At 36.2% G+C, this 17,856-nt stretch overlaps 1 long non-coding RNA gene across 1 annotated transcript; it reads right to left on the bottom strand.

The window, feature by feature from the left end:
* Positions 1 to 14,312: 14,312 nt before the first annotated feature.
* On the bottom strand, positions 14,313 to 17,454 carry LOC128214788 (uncharacterized). The gene is made up of 6 exons (XR_008257974.1): positions 17,341 to 17,454; positions 16,668 to 16,839; positions 15,811 to 15,942; positions 15,283 to 15,382; positions 14,825 to 14,947; positions 14,313 to 14,386 (listed from the first exon to the last, which is right to left on the bottom strand). It is a non-coding gene; the product is annotated as an uncharacterized LOC128214788 (long non-coding RNA).
* Positions 17,455 to 17,856: the final 402 nt, after the last annotated feature.

The raw sequence follows: 17,856 nt of genomic DNA, 5'->3' as shown, positions 1-17,856 counted from the left end.
ATCTCGAACATATCTTCGGAACCAATAATGATACGAGGTTGGTTCTTGTATTGAAATTTACGTCTCTCCATACCCTATGTGACGCGCACGTCGGCGCATCGCTGACGTCATTACGTCACATTTTTTATTCGCCTATAAAGATATGTTATACGTTAAAATGCAGCACAAAATGCCCTAAAATGGGGTCGGCAATCTCGATCATATCTCAGAATCCCTACACGTGACCAGGCTGGGACCAATGTTTGCATGTAGGGGACGCTAAACCCTTCAAGATGCACCCCTCGGGGTGTGCGGGATGATATTTCGTCAGTGGGTTCCAGCGCGTCAAAGTATGCGCAATTTCGCGCCATTTCGTAAACAAAACGCGCTCCCATATAGCTAATAAGGGGGAGCTAATCTCGAACATATCTTCGGAACCAATAATGATACGAGGTTGGTTCTTGTATTGAAATTTACGTTTCTCCATACCCTATGTGACGCGCACGTCGGTGCATCGCTGACGTCATTACGTCACATTTTTTATTCGCCTATAAGGTTATTTTATTCGTTAAAATGCAGCACAAAATGCCCTAAAATGGGGTCGGCAATCTCGATGATATCTCAGCATCCCTACACGTGACCAGGCTGGGACCAATGTTTTCATGTAGGGGATGCTAAACCCTTTCAGATGCACCCCTCGGGGTGTGCGGGATGATATTTCGTCACTGTGTTCTAGCGCGTCAAAGTATGCGCAATTTCGCGCCATTTCGGAAATAAAACGCGCTCCCATATAGCTAATAAGGGGGAGCTAATCTCGAACATATCTTTGGAACCAATAATGATACGAGGTTGGTTCTTGTATTGAAATTTACGACTCTCCATACCCTATGTGACGCGCACGTCGGCGCATCGCTGACGTCATTACGTCACATTTTTTATTCGCCTATAAAGTTATTTTATACGCTAAAATGCAGCACAAAATGCCCTAAAATGGAGTCGGCAATCTCAATGATATCTCAGCATCCCTACACGTGACCAGGCTGGGACCAATGTTTCCATGTAGGGGACGCTAAACCCTTCAAGATGCACCCCTCGGGGTGTGCGGGATGATATTTCGTCACTGGGTTCCAGCGCGTCAAAGTATGCGCAATTTCGCGCCATTTCGGAAATAAAACGCGCTCCCATATAGCTAATAAGGGGGAGCTAATCTCGAACATATCTTCGGAACCAATAATGATACGAGGTTGGTTCTTGTATTGAAATTTACGTCTTTCCATACCCTATGTAAGGCGCACGTCGGCGCATCGCTGACGTCATTACGTCACATTTTTTATTCGCCTATGAAGTTATTTTATACGCTAAAATGCAGCACAAAATGCCCTAAAAAGGGGTCGGCAATCTCGATGATATCTCAGCATCCCTACACGTGACTAGGCTGGGACCAATGTTTCCATGTAGGGGACGCTAAACCCTTCAAGATGCACCCCTCGGGATGTGCGGGATGATATTTCGTCACTGGGTTCCAGCGCGTCAAAGTATGCGCAATTTCGCGCCATTTCGTAAACAAAACTCGCTCCCATATAGCTAATAAGGGGGAGCTAATCTCGAACATATCTTCGGAACCAATAATGATACGAGGTTGGTTCTTGTATTGAAATTTACGTTTCTCCATACCCTATGTGACGCGCACGTCGGCGCATCGCTGACGTCATTACGTCACAATTTCAATTTGCCTATAAGGTTATTCTATACGCTAAAATGCAGCACAAAATGCCCTAAAATGGGGTTGGCAATCTCGAAGATATCTCAGCATCCCTACACGTGACCAGGCTGGGACCAATGTTTCCATGTAGGGGACGCTAAACCCTTCAAGATGCACCCCTCGGGGTGTGCGGGATGATATTTCGTCACTGGGTTCCAGCGCGTCAAAGTATGCGCAATTTCGCGCCATTTCGTAAACAAAACGCGCTCCCATATAGCTAATAAGGGGGAGCTAATCTCGAACATATCTTCCGAACCAATAATGATACGAGGTTGGTTCTTGTATTGAAATTTACGTCTCTCCATACCCTATGTGAGGCGTACGTCGGCGCATCGCTGACGTCATTACGTCACATTTTTTATTCGCCTATAAGGTTATTTTATACGCTAAAATGCAGCACAAAATGCCCTAAAATGGGGTCGGCAATCTCGAAGATATCTCAGCATCCCTACACGTGACCAGGCTGGGACCAATGTTTCCATGTAGGGGACGCTAAACCCTTCAAGATGCACCCCTCGGGGTGTGCGGGATGATATTTCGTCAGTGGGTTCCAGCGCGTCAAAGTATGCGCAATTTCGCGCCATTTCGGAAATAAAACGCGCTCCCATATAGCTAATAAGGGGGAGCTAATCTCGAACATATCTTCGGAACCAATAATGATACGAGGTTTGTTCTTGTATTGAAATTTACGTCTTTCCATACCCTATGTAAGGCGCACGTCGGCGCATCGCTGACGTCATTACGTCACATTTTTTATTCGCCTATGAAGTTATTTTATACGCTAAAATGCAGCACAAAATGCCCTAAAAAGGGGTCGGCAATCTCGATGATATCTCAGCATCCCTACACGTGACCAGGCTGGGACCAATGTTTCCATGTAGGGGACGCTAAACCCTTCAAGATGCACCCCTCGGGATGTGCGGGATGATATTTCGTCACTGGGTTCCAGCGCGTCAAAGTATGCGCAATTTCGCGCCATTTCGTAAACAAAACGCGCTCCCATATAGCTAATAAGGGGGAGCTAATCTCGAACATATCTTCGGAACCAATAATGATACGAGGTTGGTTCTTGTATTGAAATTTACGTCTCTCCATACCCTATGTGACGCGCACGTCGGCTCATAGCTGACGTCATTACGTCACATTTTTTATTCGCCTATAAGGTTATTTTATACGCTAAAATGCAGCACAAAATGCCCTAAAATGGGGTCGGCAATCTCGATGATATCTCAGCATCCCTACACGTGACCAGGCTGGGACCAATGTTTCCATGTAGGGGACGCTAAACCCTTCAAGATTCACCCCTCGGGGTGTGCGGGATGATATTTCGTCACTGGGTTCCAGCGCGTCAAAGTATGCGCAATTTCGCGCCATTTCGTAAACAAAACGCGCTCCCATATAGCTAATAAGGGGGAGCTAATCTCGAACATATCTTCCGAACCAATAATGATACGAGGTTGGTTCTTGTATTGAAATTTACGTCTCTCCATACCCTATGTGAGGCGTACGTCGGCGCATCGCTGACGTCATTACGTCACATTTTTTATTCGCCTATAAGGTTATTTTATACGCTAAAATGCAGCACAAAATGCCCTAAAATGGGGTCGGCAATCTCGATGATATCTCAGCATCCCTACACGTGACCAGGCTGGGACCAATGTTTCCATGTAGGGGACGCTAAACCCTTCAAGATGCACCCCTCGGGGTGTGCGGGATGATATTTTGTCACTGGGTTCCAGCGCGTCAAAGTATGCGCAATTTCGCGCCATTTCGTAAACAAAACGCGCTCCCATATAGCTAATAAGGGGGAGCTAATCTCGAACATATCTTCGGAACCAATAATGATACGAGGTTGGTTCTTGTATTGAAATTTACGTTTCTCCATACCCTATGTGACGCGCACGTCGGCGCATCGCTGACGTCATTACGTCACATTTTTTATTCGCCTATAAGGTTATTTTATACGCTAAAATGCAGCACAAAATGCCCTAAAATGGGGTCGGCAATCTCGATGATATCTCAGCATCCCTACACGTGACCAGGCTGGGACCAATGTTTCCATGTAGGGGACGCTAAACCCTTCAAGATGCACCCCTCGGGGTGTGCGGGATGATATTTCGTCACTGGGTTCCAGCGCGTCAAAGTATGCGCAATTTCGTAAACAAAACGCGCTCCCATATAGCTAATAAGGGGGAGCTAATCTCGAACATATCTTCGGAACCAATAATGATACGAGACCTACTACCACACAGCTTCGCGGACTTTAAGGTTCATTTGGTGTCTAATAAATTTATACTTAAAAGCAAATGGTCGTCGTAATTCTAATTATGTATTTCCATTAGTGTTTGAAAATCGGACTTATCTTGCTATCGATAATCGAATCGAATCGGACCAAGCATTTCGATTTACTATCGGACAATAATCGAAAGTTCATAATATCAGTAAGGAATACATTATTTATACATAGTATCACGAGCGTTTAAATGGTTAAACCTGGATTCATTAAGTGTGATGATATAGACATGTTTTTAATAACAGAAAGTAAATTTCCATAACGCCTTTCTGTCTTTTAACAACTAAACGAAAAAAAAATTAAAAAAATTACAAAATAACACATACTTAATAATTGCACATTATACTGCAAAATGATGCACACTGGAACATGTAAGTTATCTTAATAGTTTATCCATGTCAATGCATATAAACAATTGTGAACCTGTTAATTAAATTTAACATTTAATTAGAACATCTTAATCTCATAAAACTTTCAACAAAAAAGTAATTTAGTTATTTACAAACCAAATCAAAAACGGTTTTAAAAACAGAATGCATCATGCCGGGATCTCAGGAAAGATTCACACCCACTACATCATAGAGACAGGTTATTGAAAAATGTTTATGACATATATACACAATTAAGATTAATTTGTAATTTTGGAAGAGGTTGTAGTTTTTCAGCAAAAGTGTTAACTTTCACCGCATTTGTGTTAGAGTGTTACCTCCCTTGTTAAAATGAACCCAACGAGAAATTATCTGAAAGAAAAAAATACATTTACTCGACTTTTACCACAAAACAAAAATACGTAGTTACCGGAAGTAACATTAGCGACATCGATTTTGGACAATCACTATCGATTGTCGCCGACATAGCATTGTCACAGTTAACTCAGAATTGTCAAATTATTTCCCAAGTAATATAGGTGTCAGACAGGGGGGAAATCTGTCTCCACTTCTATTTCCCATGTTTCTTAATGATTTACACGAGTATTTTATAAGTAACAATATAGACAGCAGTGTACAATTACCAAATCCGAACCATATTCAAAATTTGCAAAATTTCATAAAAATATTCATACTTCTATATGCTGATGATAAAGTCTGAAACTAAAGTAGTTCTGGCTTCCATAACTTTAATGTTGATATTTATTATTTTTTTTTATGTTTACAACACATTAAAGTTATGGCGTAACCCCCATAGTAAAGTCAACCAGAATCAATTGAGTGTGATGATGCAATGCAGTCACATGACCATGATGACGTCGATGGATTCTATTTATAGCATCAGATTCACATTGTTCATTTAGTCGAATCCAATTGCAGTAAGGTTGAAAATACCTTTTGATAAGTATAAACAATTTATTTATTCCAAATTTGTTATAAGTTATTTACTAATTATTCGAAATTGAAAAATAACAGCAAAATAAACACTACATTTGTGAGGTCAAATGTAGGTCACATGGGTATTTTCTGAAAATCTTGGTGTCACGTGATTGAATTTGAACACAACTATGACCTAGATTTAAGGAATGCTTGTAATAGGATTTGTTAAAATGCTCAATCAACTATCTTTAAAGCGTTTTTTGGTTTTGAAAATGTGTTTGTGAACTACATTTTACTTCATTTACCTGAGGATACAGTTATTTTGTCTGTACAATGCATACAAGTGAAATAACAGCGTGACATAAAAATGTCACGAATTCTGGTAGGGTTTGGATACGGCGTTCTCTTCAGCGAACACATCCAAAAAGGTAATATATAACGTGTTCGCTGAAGTTCTTTAGCTAAAACTAAAGTTAAAAAGATCGAAAAATTCAGTTAATTGTTAATTTCATGTTATAAAATTGATACAGTTTTTTCACAATTCGTTTCCTACTAAATAACTATTCATGAGCACCCCAACATATTCATTGGCACCACAACGTTCCGTAAATCGAGCGTAGTGCAGCAAGTAAAACAAATAAAGTTCTAAAATTTGTAACGCGGCAACATTTTGTCAATAAAAAGCCACACACATGTAAAGAAAATGCTTAAACCTAAGGTATGTGAACAATTCCCACGAAAATCCAGATTTTTACGTTGTCAACACTAACATCTAGCAAGTTATGCAAGTTCTAGATGATCAGCTATTAAATTTTACCTTTAGAACAACTCATGGCCATTCCTATGTGGAACTACATTCCCCATTTTTTAAATCTACTCGTATAAACCTCTTAAAATGAAAAATAAGAAACCATACGCACTGTTTACATCCATATTCCACTCATAGTCACTATGACAGAAGACGCGTTGGAGCATTTTCAACACATAACAAAATGTTATTGCTCCAATGATTACCCGGCGTGTATATGGTCTATGGTGAAACCGGGGTAATGCCGCTTTCGGTTGATATTGAAGATAAAATGATTGCCTTCTCGGCAAAATTATTAACAAATACAGATAACAATATTACGAAACTCTCGTCTTTGATATATAAGAGTATTCACAATTACTCAATCAACTATAGTGAGCAAGTATTAAAAAGAAATTTTCCATGGATCTACCATCTAAAATGTATTTTAAGCAAATGTGGTTTAATTAATATATGGGAAGGCCAAAACGTTGTGAATCAAAAATGGTTGAAGGCAACGGTTAAGCAAAAGTTGAAAGATCTCTTTTTTAATGAATGGTTTAGTGTTACTGAAACATCCAATAAAGCAACGTTTTACAGAATATTTAAAACAAAATTCGGCATTGAGCCATACATTTTAGATCAACGGACTAAAAACTTACATTTTATAGTTAAATTCAGAACAAGAAACCATAGACTCCCAATTGAAACTGGTAGCTGGAACAGAACACCTCTAAATGAAAGTGTGTACAAATTGCGATAAATTAGGCGATGAATTTCATTATCTTTTCGAATGTAATATTTATTATGAAGAACGGAAGAACTATTTGAAACCTTACTTTTACACACACCCGAATATTTTCAAACTAGAGAAACTTATAAATACCCGGACTAAAATGCAGCTTTTTAACTTAATACTGTATGTTAAAGCAATTTTATTGAAATCATTATAGTTGTAGGACATGCCTGTTGACATATACAGAATTTGAGCCATTTTGTTTCTAATTGCTACGATATTTTATTGACTCTCCATTTATTTATTTATTTATTTATTTATTTATTTATTTATTTATTTATTTATTTATTTATTTATTTATTTATTTATTCATTTATTTATTTAATTTATTTATTTATTTATTTATTTATTTATTTATTTATTTATTTATTTATTTATTTATTTATTTATCCACTAATGTACGTGACAATAACTTAACAAGATTGATTACACTGGCTATTTATTATATATATTATTCATTGTCAAACGTTTTAATATAAGAAAAGAAATCTTTAAATGTACCCATTTCACTCGTTTGCCTTTGTGACATTCATCATTTGATATTACCTCATTTATCCATGTTTGTATTGGAATGAGTGAAATAAAGGAAACTTGACTTGACTATGACATCTTCAAACAGATGGCCATTGATGTGTGACATAAGGGCTATAAAGAAGCTACCATGTCACTGCTTAATTGTGATTGAGTATTGCACTAATCTTAATAACTATTTCTTATTATTTGCAAACAAATTATGACTATGTTTGTTCGTTAAGTCCTTAAATACGGATGTAAATGAAATGCTGATTTGTACATTGTTTTGTCAATAAACATTACATCACATGTAGTCCGATATCAATCATTAACTATATATGAACATCTATATTGCAATTTATATATCATTAACCATCTATCACAATTAACATATCCTTGAACATTTATGGCAATTAATATGAGAATATCTCAAACATTTAACATCTCTTTGAGCATTTATGGCAATTAATATTTGAATGTCTAACACAATTAACATCTTTTTGAACATTTATGGCAATTAATATTTGAATATCTAATACAATTAACAACTCTTTGAACGTTTATGGCAATTCATATTTGAATATCTAACACAAGTAACATATTCTTGAACATCTTTGGCAATTTACATTTGAATATCTAACACAATTAACATCTCTTTGAACATATATGGCAATTAATTTTTGAATATCTAACACAATTAACATCTCTTTGAACATTTATGGCAATAAATATTAGAATATTTAACACAAGTAACATCTCTTTGAACTGATAAATACAATGAAATGACATACAAACACAAAACAAGAGTGCCATTGAGCAAACGCCAACTTTCGTCTATTGCTTTTTTCAAGAGTGACAAAACTCGACGATTATTAAAGGCAGAGTTATGAGCCTTGCTTTACATGTGTGTTTTGTCTCTGGCAACATGTGAATCAAGTGCCAATTCTATATATTAAACAACGCCGGCAAAGACACAAAAGTACGAAGAAGGAGCGAAGGTACAAAAGTACGTAGACAAATGAGCGATGGTTATTTCCCTCCTGTGTCCCTCTTCGCTCCTTCGCCTTCGTACGTTCACTCCTTCGCCTTCCGTTTGCGCAAGCGCTATAAAATCATTTTCCCCCAATCATCAGGTGAACAGTTGTACCACTTATGAGTACAAATTGTCTTGTGCACGGCGTCCGCTGCCCTCAAACGTGAATTCGATTCTTCTTGAATCCGTTCCCTCCAGGCGGACGTAACCGTAGTGGCAGTGGACTGGGATAGCGGGCGAATTCTAATCTCAATTCTCTCTCTCTCTCTCTCTCTCTCTCTCTCTCTCTCTCTCTCAACTCTCTCTCTCTCTCTCTCTCTCTCTCTCTCTCTCTCTCTAAAAAAAAGTTGTTAAGGTTCTACAGGGAAAAATGTCAAAACATTATTGTTTTGTAACCGGAGTTACTCAAGTACTTCATTGTTTCACAATGTTTGTGTTATTTAAAAATTGACAAAAGGTGTGTATCAACATCTTCGATGAGAAAACACATTTTAAAAATAGATAAAGCATACAACATTTGAAATCACGCCATGCTTTAAGTGGTAAAGTGAGTGTTTCTGTGATATTGGGGTCAAATGCAGCCCACTTTGTGTTTATTTGTTCAATGACATTACATGTATCAAATGACGTAACAATGTAAAAAGTGCAAAACAGAGAGCTAATATGTTTCACAGACCTTGACCATGCGGCAGAGTCGTTCGAAGCGTACCCAGAAGCGTCAAGTATGGATACCGGTGACGCTCTGTTCGCCATACACACAGACGCACAATTGCACAGCTTTACGTACTTTCCTGCCGTATGGATGGATGTTCGAAGTTGCTTCTGAGCTTGATATATATACATCAATTTATGTAGACCATAACGCTTAACGTTTCTACAGTTCATAAATTAGTCCATCCTTTCCTTTTATCACAATGGTCCATTCGCCTTTTCATCCGTCCAGCAAAATGTATATATATACACTATGCTTTACTATTTTTTTTTCTTTGTCTGTTCGTCCGTCAGATCGTCCTTTGACCATCCATCCATCTATGCATTCGTCTGTACACCCGTAAATACCAAAGCTATATTCAGGAATTGGTTTATATGGTTTCATTCCAGTGGGAGGAATATTTCTTTCGTCCTTTAGTAGCAACTGGGACGAACATTTCGTTCGTCCTTTATAGCAACTGGAAGGAATATTTCTTTCGTCCTTCATAGCAACTTGAAGGAATATTTCGTTCGTCCTTCATTAGAAACTGGGAGCATTATTTCGTTCGTCATTCGTTAGCAACTGAGATGCGTATCTTTTTTCATCCCTTACTATCAACTCGGAGCAATATTTTATTCATACCTAAAACCAACTTGGAGGAATATTTCGTTCGTCCTTCATTAGCAACTGCGAGGAATATTGCGTTCGTCCTTCATTAGCAACTGGGTGGAATAATTCGTTCGTCCTTCATTAGCAACTGGGGGCAATATTTCTTTCGTCCTTCATTAGCAACTGGGGGCAATATTTCGTTCGTTCTTCATTAGCAACTGGGGGCAATATTTCGTTCATCCTTCATTAGCAATTGGGATCAATATTTCGTTCGTCATTCATTAGCAACTGGAAGGAATATTTCGTTCGTCCTTCATAGCAACTGGAAGGAACATTTCGTTCGTCCTTCATTATTAACTTGGATCAATATTTCGTTCGTCCTTCATTAGCAACTGGGAGCATTATTTCGTTCGTCATTCATTAGAAACTGAGATGCGTATCTTTTTCATCCCTTACTAGCAACTCGGAGCAATATTTTATTCATACCTAAAACCAATTTGGAGGAATATTTCGTTCGTCCTTCATTAGCAACTGCCAGGAATATTGCGTTCGTCCTTCATTAGCAACTGGGAGCAATATTTCGTTCGTCCTTCATTAGCAACTGGGGCAATATTTCGTTCGTCCTTCATTAGCAATTGGGATCAATATTTCGTTCGTCCTTCATTAGCAACTGGGGGCAATATTTCGTTTGTGCTTCATTAGCAACTGGGATCAATATTTCAATCGTCATTCATTAGCAACTTGGAGGAATATTTCGTTCGTCCTTCATAGCAACTGAAAGGAATATAACGTTCGTCCTATATTATTAACTGGGATCAAAATTTCGTTCGTCATTCATTAGCAACTGAGATGCGTATCTTTTTTTCATCCCTTACTATGAACTCGGAGCAATATTTTTTTCATACCTAAAAACAATTTGGAGGAAGATTTCGTTCGTCCTTCACTAGCAACTGGGATCAATGTTTCGTTTGTCCTTCATTAGCAACTGGGGCAATATTTCGTTCGTCCTTCATTAGCAATTGGGATCAATATTTCGTTCGTCCTTCATTAGCAACTGGGGGCAATATTTCGTTTGTGCTTCATTAGCAACTGGGAGCAATATTTCGTTCATCCTTCATTAGCAACTGGGATCAATATTGCGTTCGTCCTTCATTAGCAACTGGGGCAATATTTCGTTCGTCCTTCATTAGCAATTGGGATCAATATTTCGTTCGTCCTTCATTAGCAAATGGAGGCAATATTTCTTTCGTCCTTCATTAGCGACTGGGAGCAATATTTCGTTCGTGCTTCATTAGCAACTGGGATTAATATTGCGTTCGTCCTTCATTAGCAATTGGGATCAATATTTCTTTCGTCCTTCATTAGCAACTGGGGGCAATATTTCGTTCGTCCTTCATTAGCAACTGGGAGGAATATTTCGCTCGTCCTTCATTAGCAATTGGGATCAATATTTCGTTCGTCCTTCATTAGCAACTGGGGGCAATATTTCGTTCGTCCTTCATTAGCAACTGGGATCAATATTTCAATCGTCATTCATTAGCAACTGGGAGGAATATTTCGTTCGTCCTTGATAGCAACTGAAAGGAATATAACGTTCGTCCTTCATTATTAACTGGGATCAAAATTTCGTTCGTCATTCATTAGCAACTGGGATGCGTATCTTTTTCATCCCTTACTATCAACTCGGAGCAATATTTTATTCATACCTAAAACCAACTTGGAGGAATATTTCGTTCGTCCTTCATTAGCAACTGCGAGGAATATTGCGTTCGTCCTTACTTAGCAACTGGGAGGAATATTTCGTTCGTCCTTCATTAGCAACTGGGATCAATATTTCGTTCGTCCTTCATTAGCAACTTGGGGCAATATTTCGTTCGTCCTTCATTAGCAACTGGGAGCAATATTTCAATCGTCATTCATTAGCAACTAGGAGCAATATTTCGTTCGTCCTTCATTAGCAACTTGGGGCAATATTTCGTTCGTCCTTCATTAGCAACTGGGATCAATATTTCGTTCGTCCTTCATTAGCAACTGGGAGCAATATTTCAATCGTCATTCATTAGCAACTGGGAGCAATATTTCAATCATCATTCATTTGCAACTGGAGGAATATTTCAATCGTCATTCATTAGCAACTGGGAGCAATATTTCAATCGTCATTCATTAGCAACTGGGAGCAATATTTCAATAGTCATTCATTAGCAACTGGGAGCAATATTTCAATCGTCATTCATTAGCAACTGGGAGCAATATTTCAATCGTCATTCATTGGCAACTGGGAGCAATATTTCAATCGTCATTCATTAGCAACTGGGGCAATATTACGTTTGTCCTTCATTAGCAACTGGGAAATATTTCGTGTGTCCCGCAACAACTAGGAACAATATTTTCCCTTCCCTCATTACCGAGAACAATGACACAAAACATGATATTTAAGTTTTATTCTGACATTTGCATACATTCATTTTCTGCAATAATAAGGGCAATTATAGTAATAATAAGAAAAATCGATCATTCCAATGGTTTATAAATTTATATTATTTTCAACATGATTCCTGAATTAAATAATTACTGGCTTATCATACTCTTAACTGGAAACTTTTTCATGGGTTCGGAATAACAATAACTAACATATACAAAATGTTTTTCGATGATTAAATATTACAATGACAAATTGACATGAATGAATGTACAGAAACATGAAAACAAAAACAAAATATTATCAAGCAGGTAAAAACATTGCAATGATGCTTCGAGACATAGTCAATATCATTTGTTTTATATAACAATATTTCTTTAATAAATGATAATTGATTTTGTAAAATTGATTGTTTTAAAAAATCAGTTTACTATCACCATCCTATAGTTTATAATCTGACAACATATGACAAAGTACCTTTTTACTATTAACAAAAAAAAACTTCATTGTAACTTTTTATGAACTTAATTTTATCCTAATTTTCTGATTTTTTTTTTACTTTTACAGCAAGTCATTAAATGACTTCAAGTCATCATCTATGTTATTTCAATTCATTAAATGTGTTATCAAAGTTGAATCAAATGTCTAGTTCAAAAGGTTGATATCAAATGTTTATTTAAAAGGCAAAACATCTTTATTTCAAAAACCATCAAGTCTTCATTTAAAAAGACCTCAAATTTAATCTTTCAAAAGCCATCATAGCAATGTTTCTAGGAAGAAAAGCAAGTTGCAAAGGAAAAAAATAATATCTCTTTTTAAAATACCCGTTTTTTACATCTGAGTAGAATAATCTAAGGATTTCATTGTTTTCTTTTTCAAAATTATACTTATTTCAGCAAACATCATTTAAAATGTAACCAAATAAAATTTCAAGAATCTTAAAACTCTGAATGTTTAAAATAGTTAATGGCTAAAACTGAGTAAAACAAAATGCCTTAAAAGAGAAAATGCATAAAACAAAGTTTGAGCAAAACTGACTAGAGGAGGAGATTGCCTTATTCATAGCGCCATGCCTTTTGCTAAAGTCACACTCTCTTTTACCATCATCACGTAATACTGTAAAATTATATTATTATGCTGCTATATGTTACATCATTTCACAACACATTCTAGCTAATCTTTAAGTTGGAAGATGAAAATCTTAACTCAATCTCTCTAAAGTCTGTTTGATAATTAACATCTAAACTCATAGATTGAAATATGAAAATCTAAAGTCATCTCTTAATCAACTTAATATTATATTGCTGTATTTTATTAACAAATAAGAGAGCAATGAAGATAGTATTACTTCTATTTTTTTCAAGAATGTGATAATATGCTAAAACATCTAGTTATTGAGTATTTAAAAGTAAACAATACTTGTTAATCAAGTCTTGTATCTAGCTTTTTTTCTGTTGTAATATTCAAATATACAATCAAATATCATGCACTGTTTATTCCAAAAACAAATATTTAAAACACAATCCTATTGTTTCTGTATAGTTCAAATTAATTTTTTTTTCAAAATCTTTTGAACACTTAGTAAACTTATTATAAAAAAAATATGTTTTAATATAATATAATATATCCATTTCAAAATTTTAATCTAAGACAATTATAATGTATCCACTATGCATCTAGGTGGACGTTGACAATATAATCAAGATGGCAGATCTTACAGTAACAGTGGCATCTAGCATGTTCAGTAGACAGGTCCATTATCAATCATTATGTGACGTCATCAGCAAAGATAAGTCGTGTAGAGGTAAAAGTTGTTTCATTTTAAGCAAATCATCAATCCTCACAAGACGGAAATTGTTGCTATTTTGAAATAAATTTGAAAAATACATCTCATTTAATTTCCATAAATCTTGAAGTTATTTATCTTGGCTAAATCTTGTTATTTTTTCCATAATATAACAGTCACTGCCCCGACAGGACACATTTTCGCTGGCTATGTCACATAGTTTTTTGTATCCAGTATCTTTGTTATCATTTAAAACTTTGATCATCTTTCACTAAGCAGCGGGACATGACGTGAGGGATGTGTCTCCGAACGCAACTCATGTTGCCAGTAACTGCGACTCGCCATTAATGTAAAGGTTCCTCATGCAGCCCATGTAATCATCCTGGGCACGAATACCTTTCATTATCGTGCCTGAAACAAAAGTTATAGTTTTAAATCATTTCTAGTTTAAAAATAACTATTATTATTGTTAAGTAACACAGACTTGTATACTTCAAAAACACGACAATTAATCATACACCTGAATGAGAATAAAACTTAACTTGATAATAGAAGGAAAAAGTTTTATTTATACCCAAGGGATTGTGCGAAATAACATGTTAAAATTGTGAAACTACTGGATAAAGTCTACAAAAAGGTTATGGTAGTCAACACAATTTTTTGTATATATCTTCTTTTTTAATTTAAAGTGATTCGACAGTTCAAAACAAAGAAAACATAACTATATTATATAGAACCCCGAACTAGTCTTGCATTCAAGTGTTGTTTTGTGTCTGTTGAAGTCCATAGACAAGGTTGTGCTTTTATAGAACAAGGCATCACCAAACACATATAATTTTTATCACTCACCCGGCTTTCCTCCAAGGTAAATGGGATTGTTTGTGTCAGCTGACGTAGCAGTTCCCGAGCTGGTAGCTGTCACAGGGTCCGCACCATCAACCGACAGTGTTACAACATTACGGCGCTTTGTGGCTATTATAAAGAGAAAGGGAACATCAACATTGTGTAAACACTGAAGTCTAAATATTCAAATCACACATTCACCAAGAGTTTTAACACCTTGATCTTTGTGGCTAAAATACAAAATGTTGTGATGTGAAAGGGTATGTATGTTTAGTCTTTTGCTTTTAAGTCCCATAGAACACCCTAAAACTCTAAGCTGTAGACTGGTAGCTTCACCAATTAGCATTGTTTATATACTTAACTTCAAGTTTTCAAATGAAAAAAATCATACATTGATCGTGGCAGTGATATCTAAACTATAGGTACAAAGGAGACTGTCTTCTGCATGAAGTTAGATTTCTTACCAATAACTGAATGCCATGCTCCATTACAGAACTTATTGTTCATTTCAGGCTGTATCTTGGCGATTATTGAGCCAGCGCCATTGTCTGCGGTAAACCAGAGCTGGAAATATATGGAATATAGTAATACATAAATCAGGTTTATATTTTACAGGTTTTGACTTACTTTCCATTATTTACTAAATGGTCACTTTCATTCTAATATGCTTAGATAAAGGGCAACCTAGATTAAAACTGACTTTTATGCATCAGGGCCCATGTTTGTTAACGTGTTATCAATTTGGCCATGTTTTTAGAAATATATAACTATACAGTGGAACCCCATTGGCTCAAACTTGCTTGGCTTGAATTTCTTGTTGGCTCAAACTGGATGTAAAAGATCTCTTTTTTCTAAACTGATGGTTAGCATTCCGGCTTAGCTTGAATTTTCGCTGTCCCTGGAAGTTCAAGCCAATGGAGTTTGACTGCATTTATAAAGTTGATTTTAAAGTTATTGATCTCAAGTCATTTTCTGTAAACTCTCCCACTAACCTCTCCATCCACAAGCTGTAGGACAACAAAGTCTCCCTTGTCGCCATGTACAGAGAAGATCACACCGTCAAAACTACGGGGGGCGTATCTCTATGCTTAATTCAAGGTTTCGCTTTACTTGGAACGCATCCACTGTGGAAAAAGGGTAAATAGTGATAAATACCATCGTTCGACACTTATGGTATCCCCGGATCCAGAGGACTCCAAATTTCATGCAGGAACACCAAAATCTCTAAGTCTAGTGCTCAAATCATGTTTTAGAAGAAAACAGAAATATTGACAATTTTTCAACAGGAAATAGTAAGCGTCGACCCATGAAAACAAGAACTTATTTTGGATTATGGATCTTCCTCATATCCTTTCTAACCTCAAAGCATATAATTCAATGGCAAATTCATGATTATACTTAACCTGGCATGCTTCCATTGGGAAAAAATTCATATACTGATAAAGGAGGGTTTTCCCTTGAACATGACCTTAACATTCAATATGAATTTTACAGTAAATTTCAGTTTAATCATTTAATGTATATTTTTAGGTTATGACAACGTATGTCTGATGTTTAGTTTCTTTAACATTTTATCTAAGTATAATGAATAAGTTGTATTGACAATACTACAAACAAGAGAGTGAGAGGGGTCTTGTAGTCTACCTTGCACCCAAGACGTTGTGGGTTTGATCCCCCCATGGGTAAATACCTTTGCATGGCTTCTCAAAATGGACACCATTATTGTTTTTTCCCCAGGAAATGGACATCAGAGGGTATATAAGCTGTTACTTTTTGTCACCATAGAGCTAAAAGAAACTAGTATTAACTAATAATATATTTAAGATAATCTCGTATTTTACTATCTTACCAAGCTTGACATATCCTCCATCACCATAGAAGTATGCCCCAATCTCAGCTGTGTATCCCGACGCCATCTCATCTGGACAAGGTAAGACACCTTTCGGTTCTTGGGCTGCACCCATATCCTCGCCTGATATTTGTACGTTCGCTATGCATCCAACGTAGTCCGTTGTTATACTCTGTGTTGAGAAAATAATTCCATCTTTGAGAAAAGCCATAATAAGAAAGACCAATTTCAATTAAAATCATTGTAATGTCAATTGGTTGAAGCTATGTTGTTATCTAATATCCATATATTGTTATACACTGTAGACAAATTTCTGTTTTTAACATAAACCTCAATAACATAGCCCAATTTCAAACAAATATACCGGTAAGCTTTTTTTGTTATCCAAAATCTGTTTTATTAGTAAAAACAATTTCAGTCCTGTAACAATGTGTAAGAATTTCAGGACATATTTGTCACTCGCATACCATTTTCTTTTTCCATGTCAATTTCTTCATTACAATTTTATCATTGCATAATTCCAATAACAAAGAAAACATTGACACTTAATTTTCAAAAATTACTGCCGACTAAATCAGAAATTCATGGGAATGCATTTTAAACACAATCATATCATACCATAATTTATACAAAATGATTCATACATAACAATCACTGTTATAAGCTCACTCACGTTCAAATTCTTCAGACCCTTGTCAATGACTAAAGATGTGTTAACGCCGCCAATATTATATGGAGCTTTCACATTCAGTGACCTTGATCGACCTTCCGAGCTCATAATGCCGATCTCAATCCCGTCAACCTGTAGAGCGCCTTCCTTGCAATTCCGGGCTGCTGTAACCTACAATTACAGATCATTATACATAAGCCATTACATTTTAACATACTGAGACTGATAAAGATGGTACAAACATAACAAATATTTGAATTTGAGACTGATAAAATAAGTAATTTTGCAAACAAATTGTCAATTTTGTAGTTTATACATCAATTTTATAAAACTGGTTTACGAATTTTCAAAGGCAATCGAGGCTTGGTAAAAACTGAAAAGATTGTACAGCACAATGTGACAGTATATGAACATGTATGTACCAGTTTGAAGAGTAGTGTAAGTAAACAATGACATTTTAAAACTACAAAATACTGTCAACTGATCAACATTTTAAAAATCCACAATACTGTCAACTGA

Source organism: Mya arenaria, chromosome 13, assembly GCF_026914265.1.
Source record: "Mya arenaria isolate MELC-2E11 chromosome 13, ASM2691426v1".
Lineage (NCBI taxonomy): Eukaryota > Metazoa > Mollusca > Bivalvia > Myida > Myidae > Mya > Mya arenaria.
This window is presented reverse-complemented; position numbering and strand designations above follow the sequence as displayed.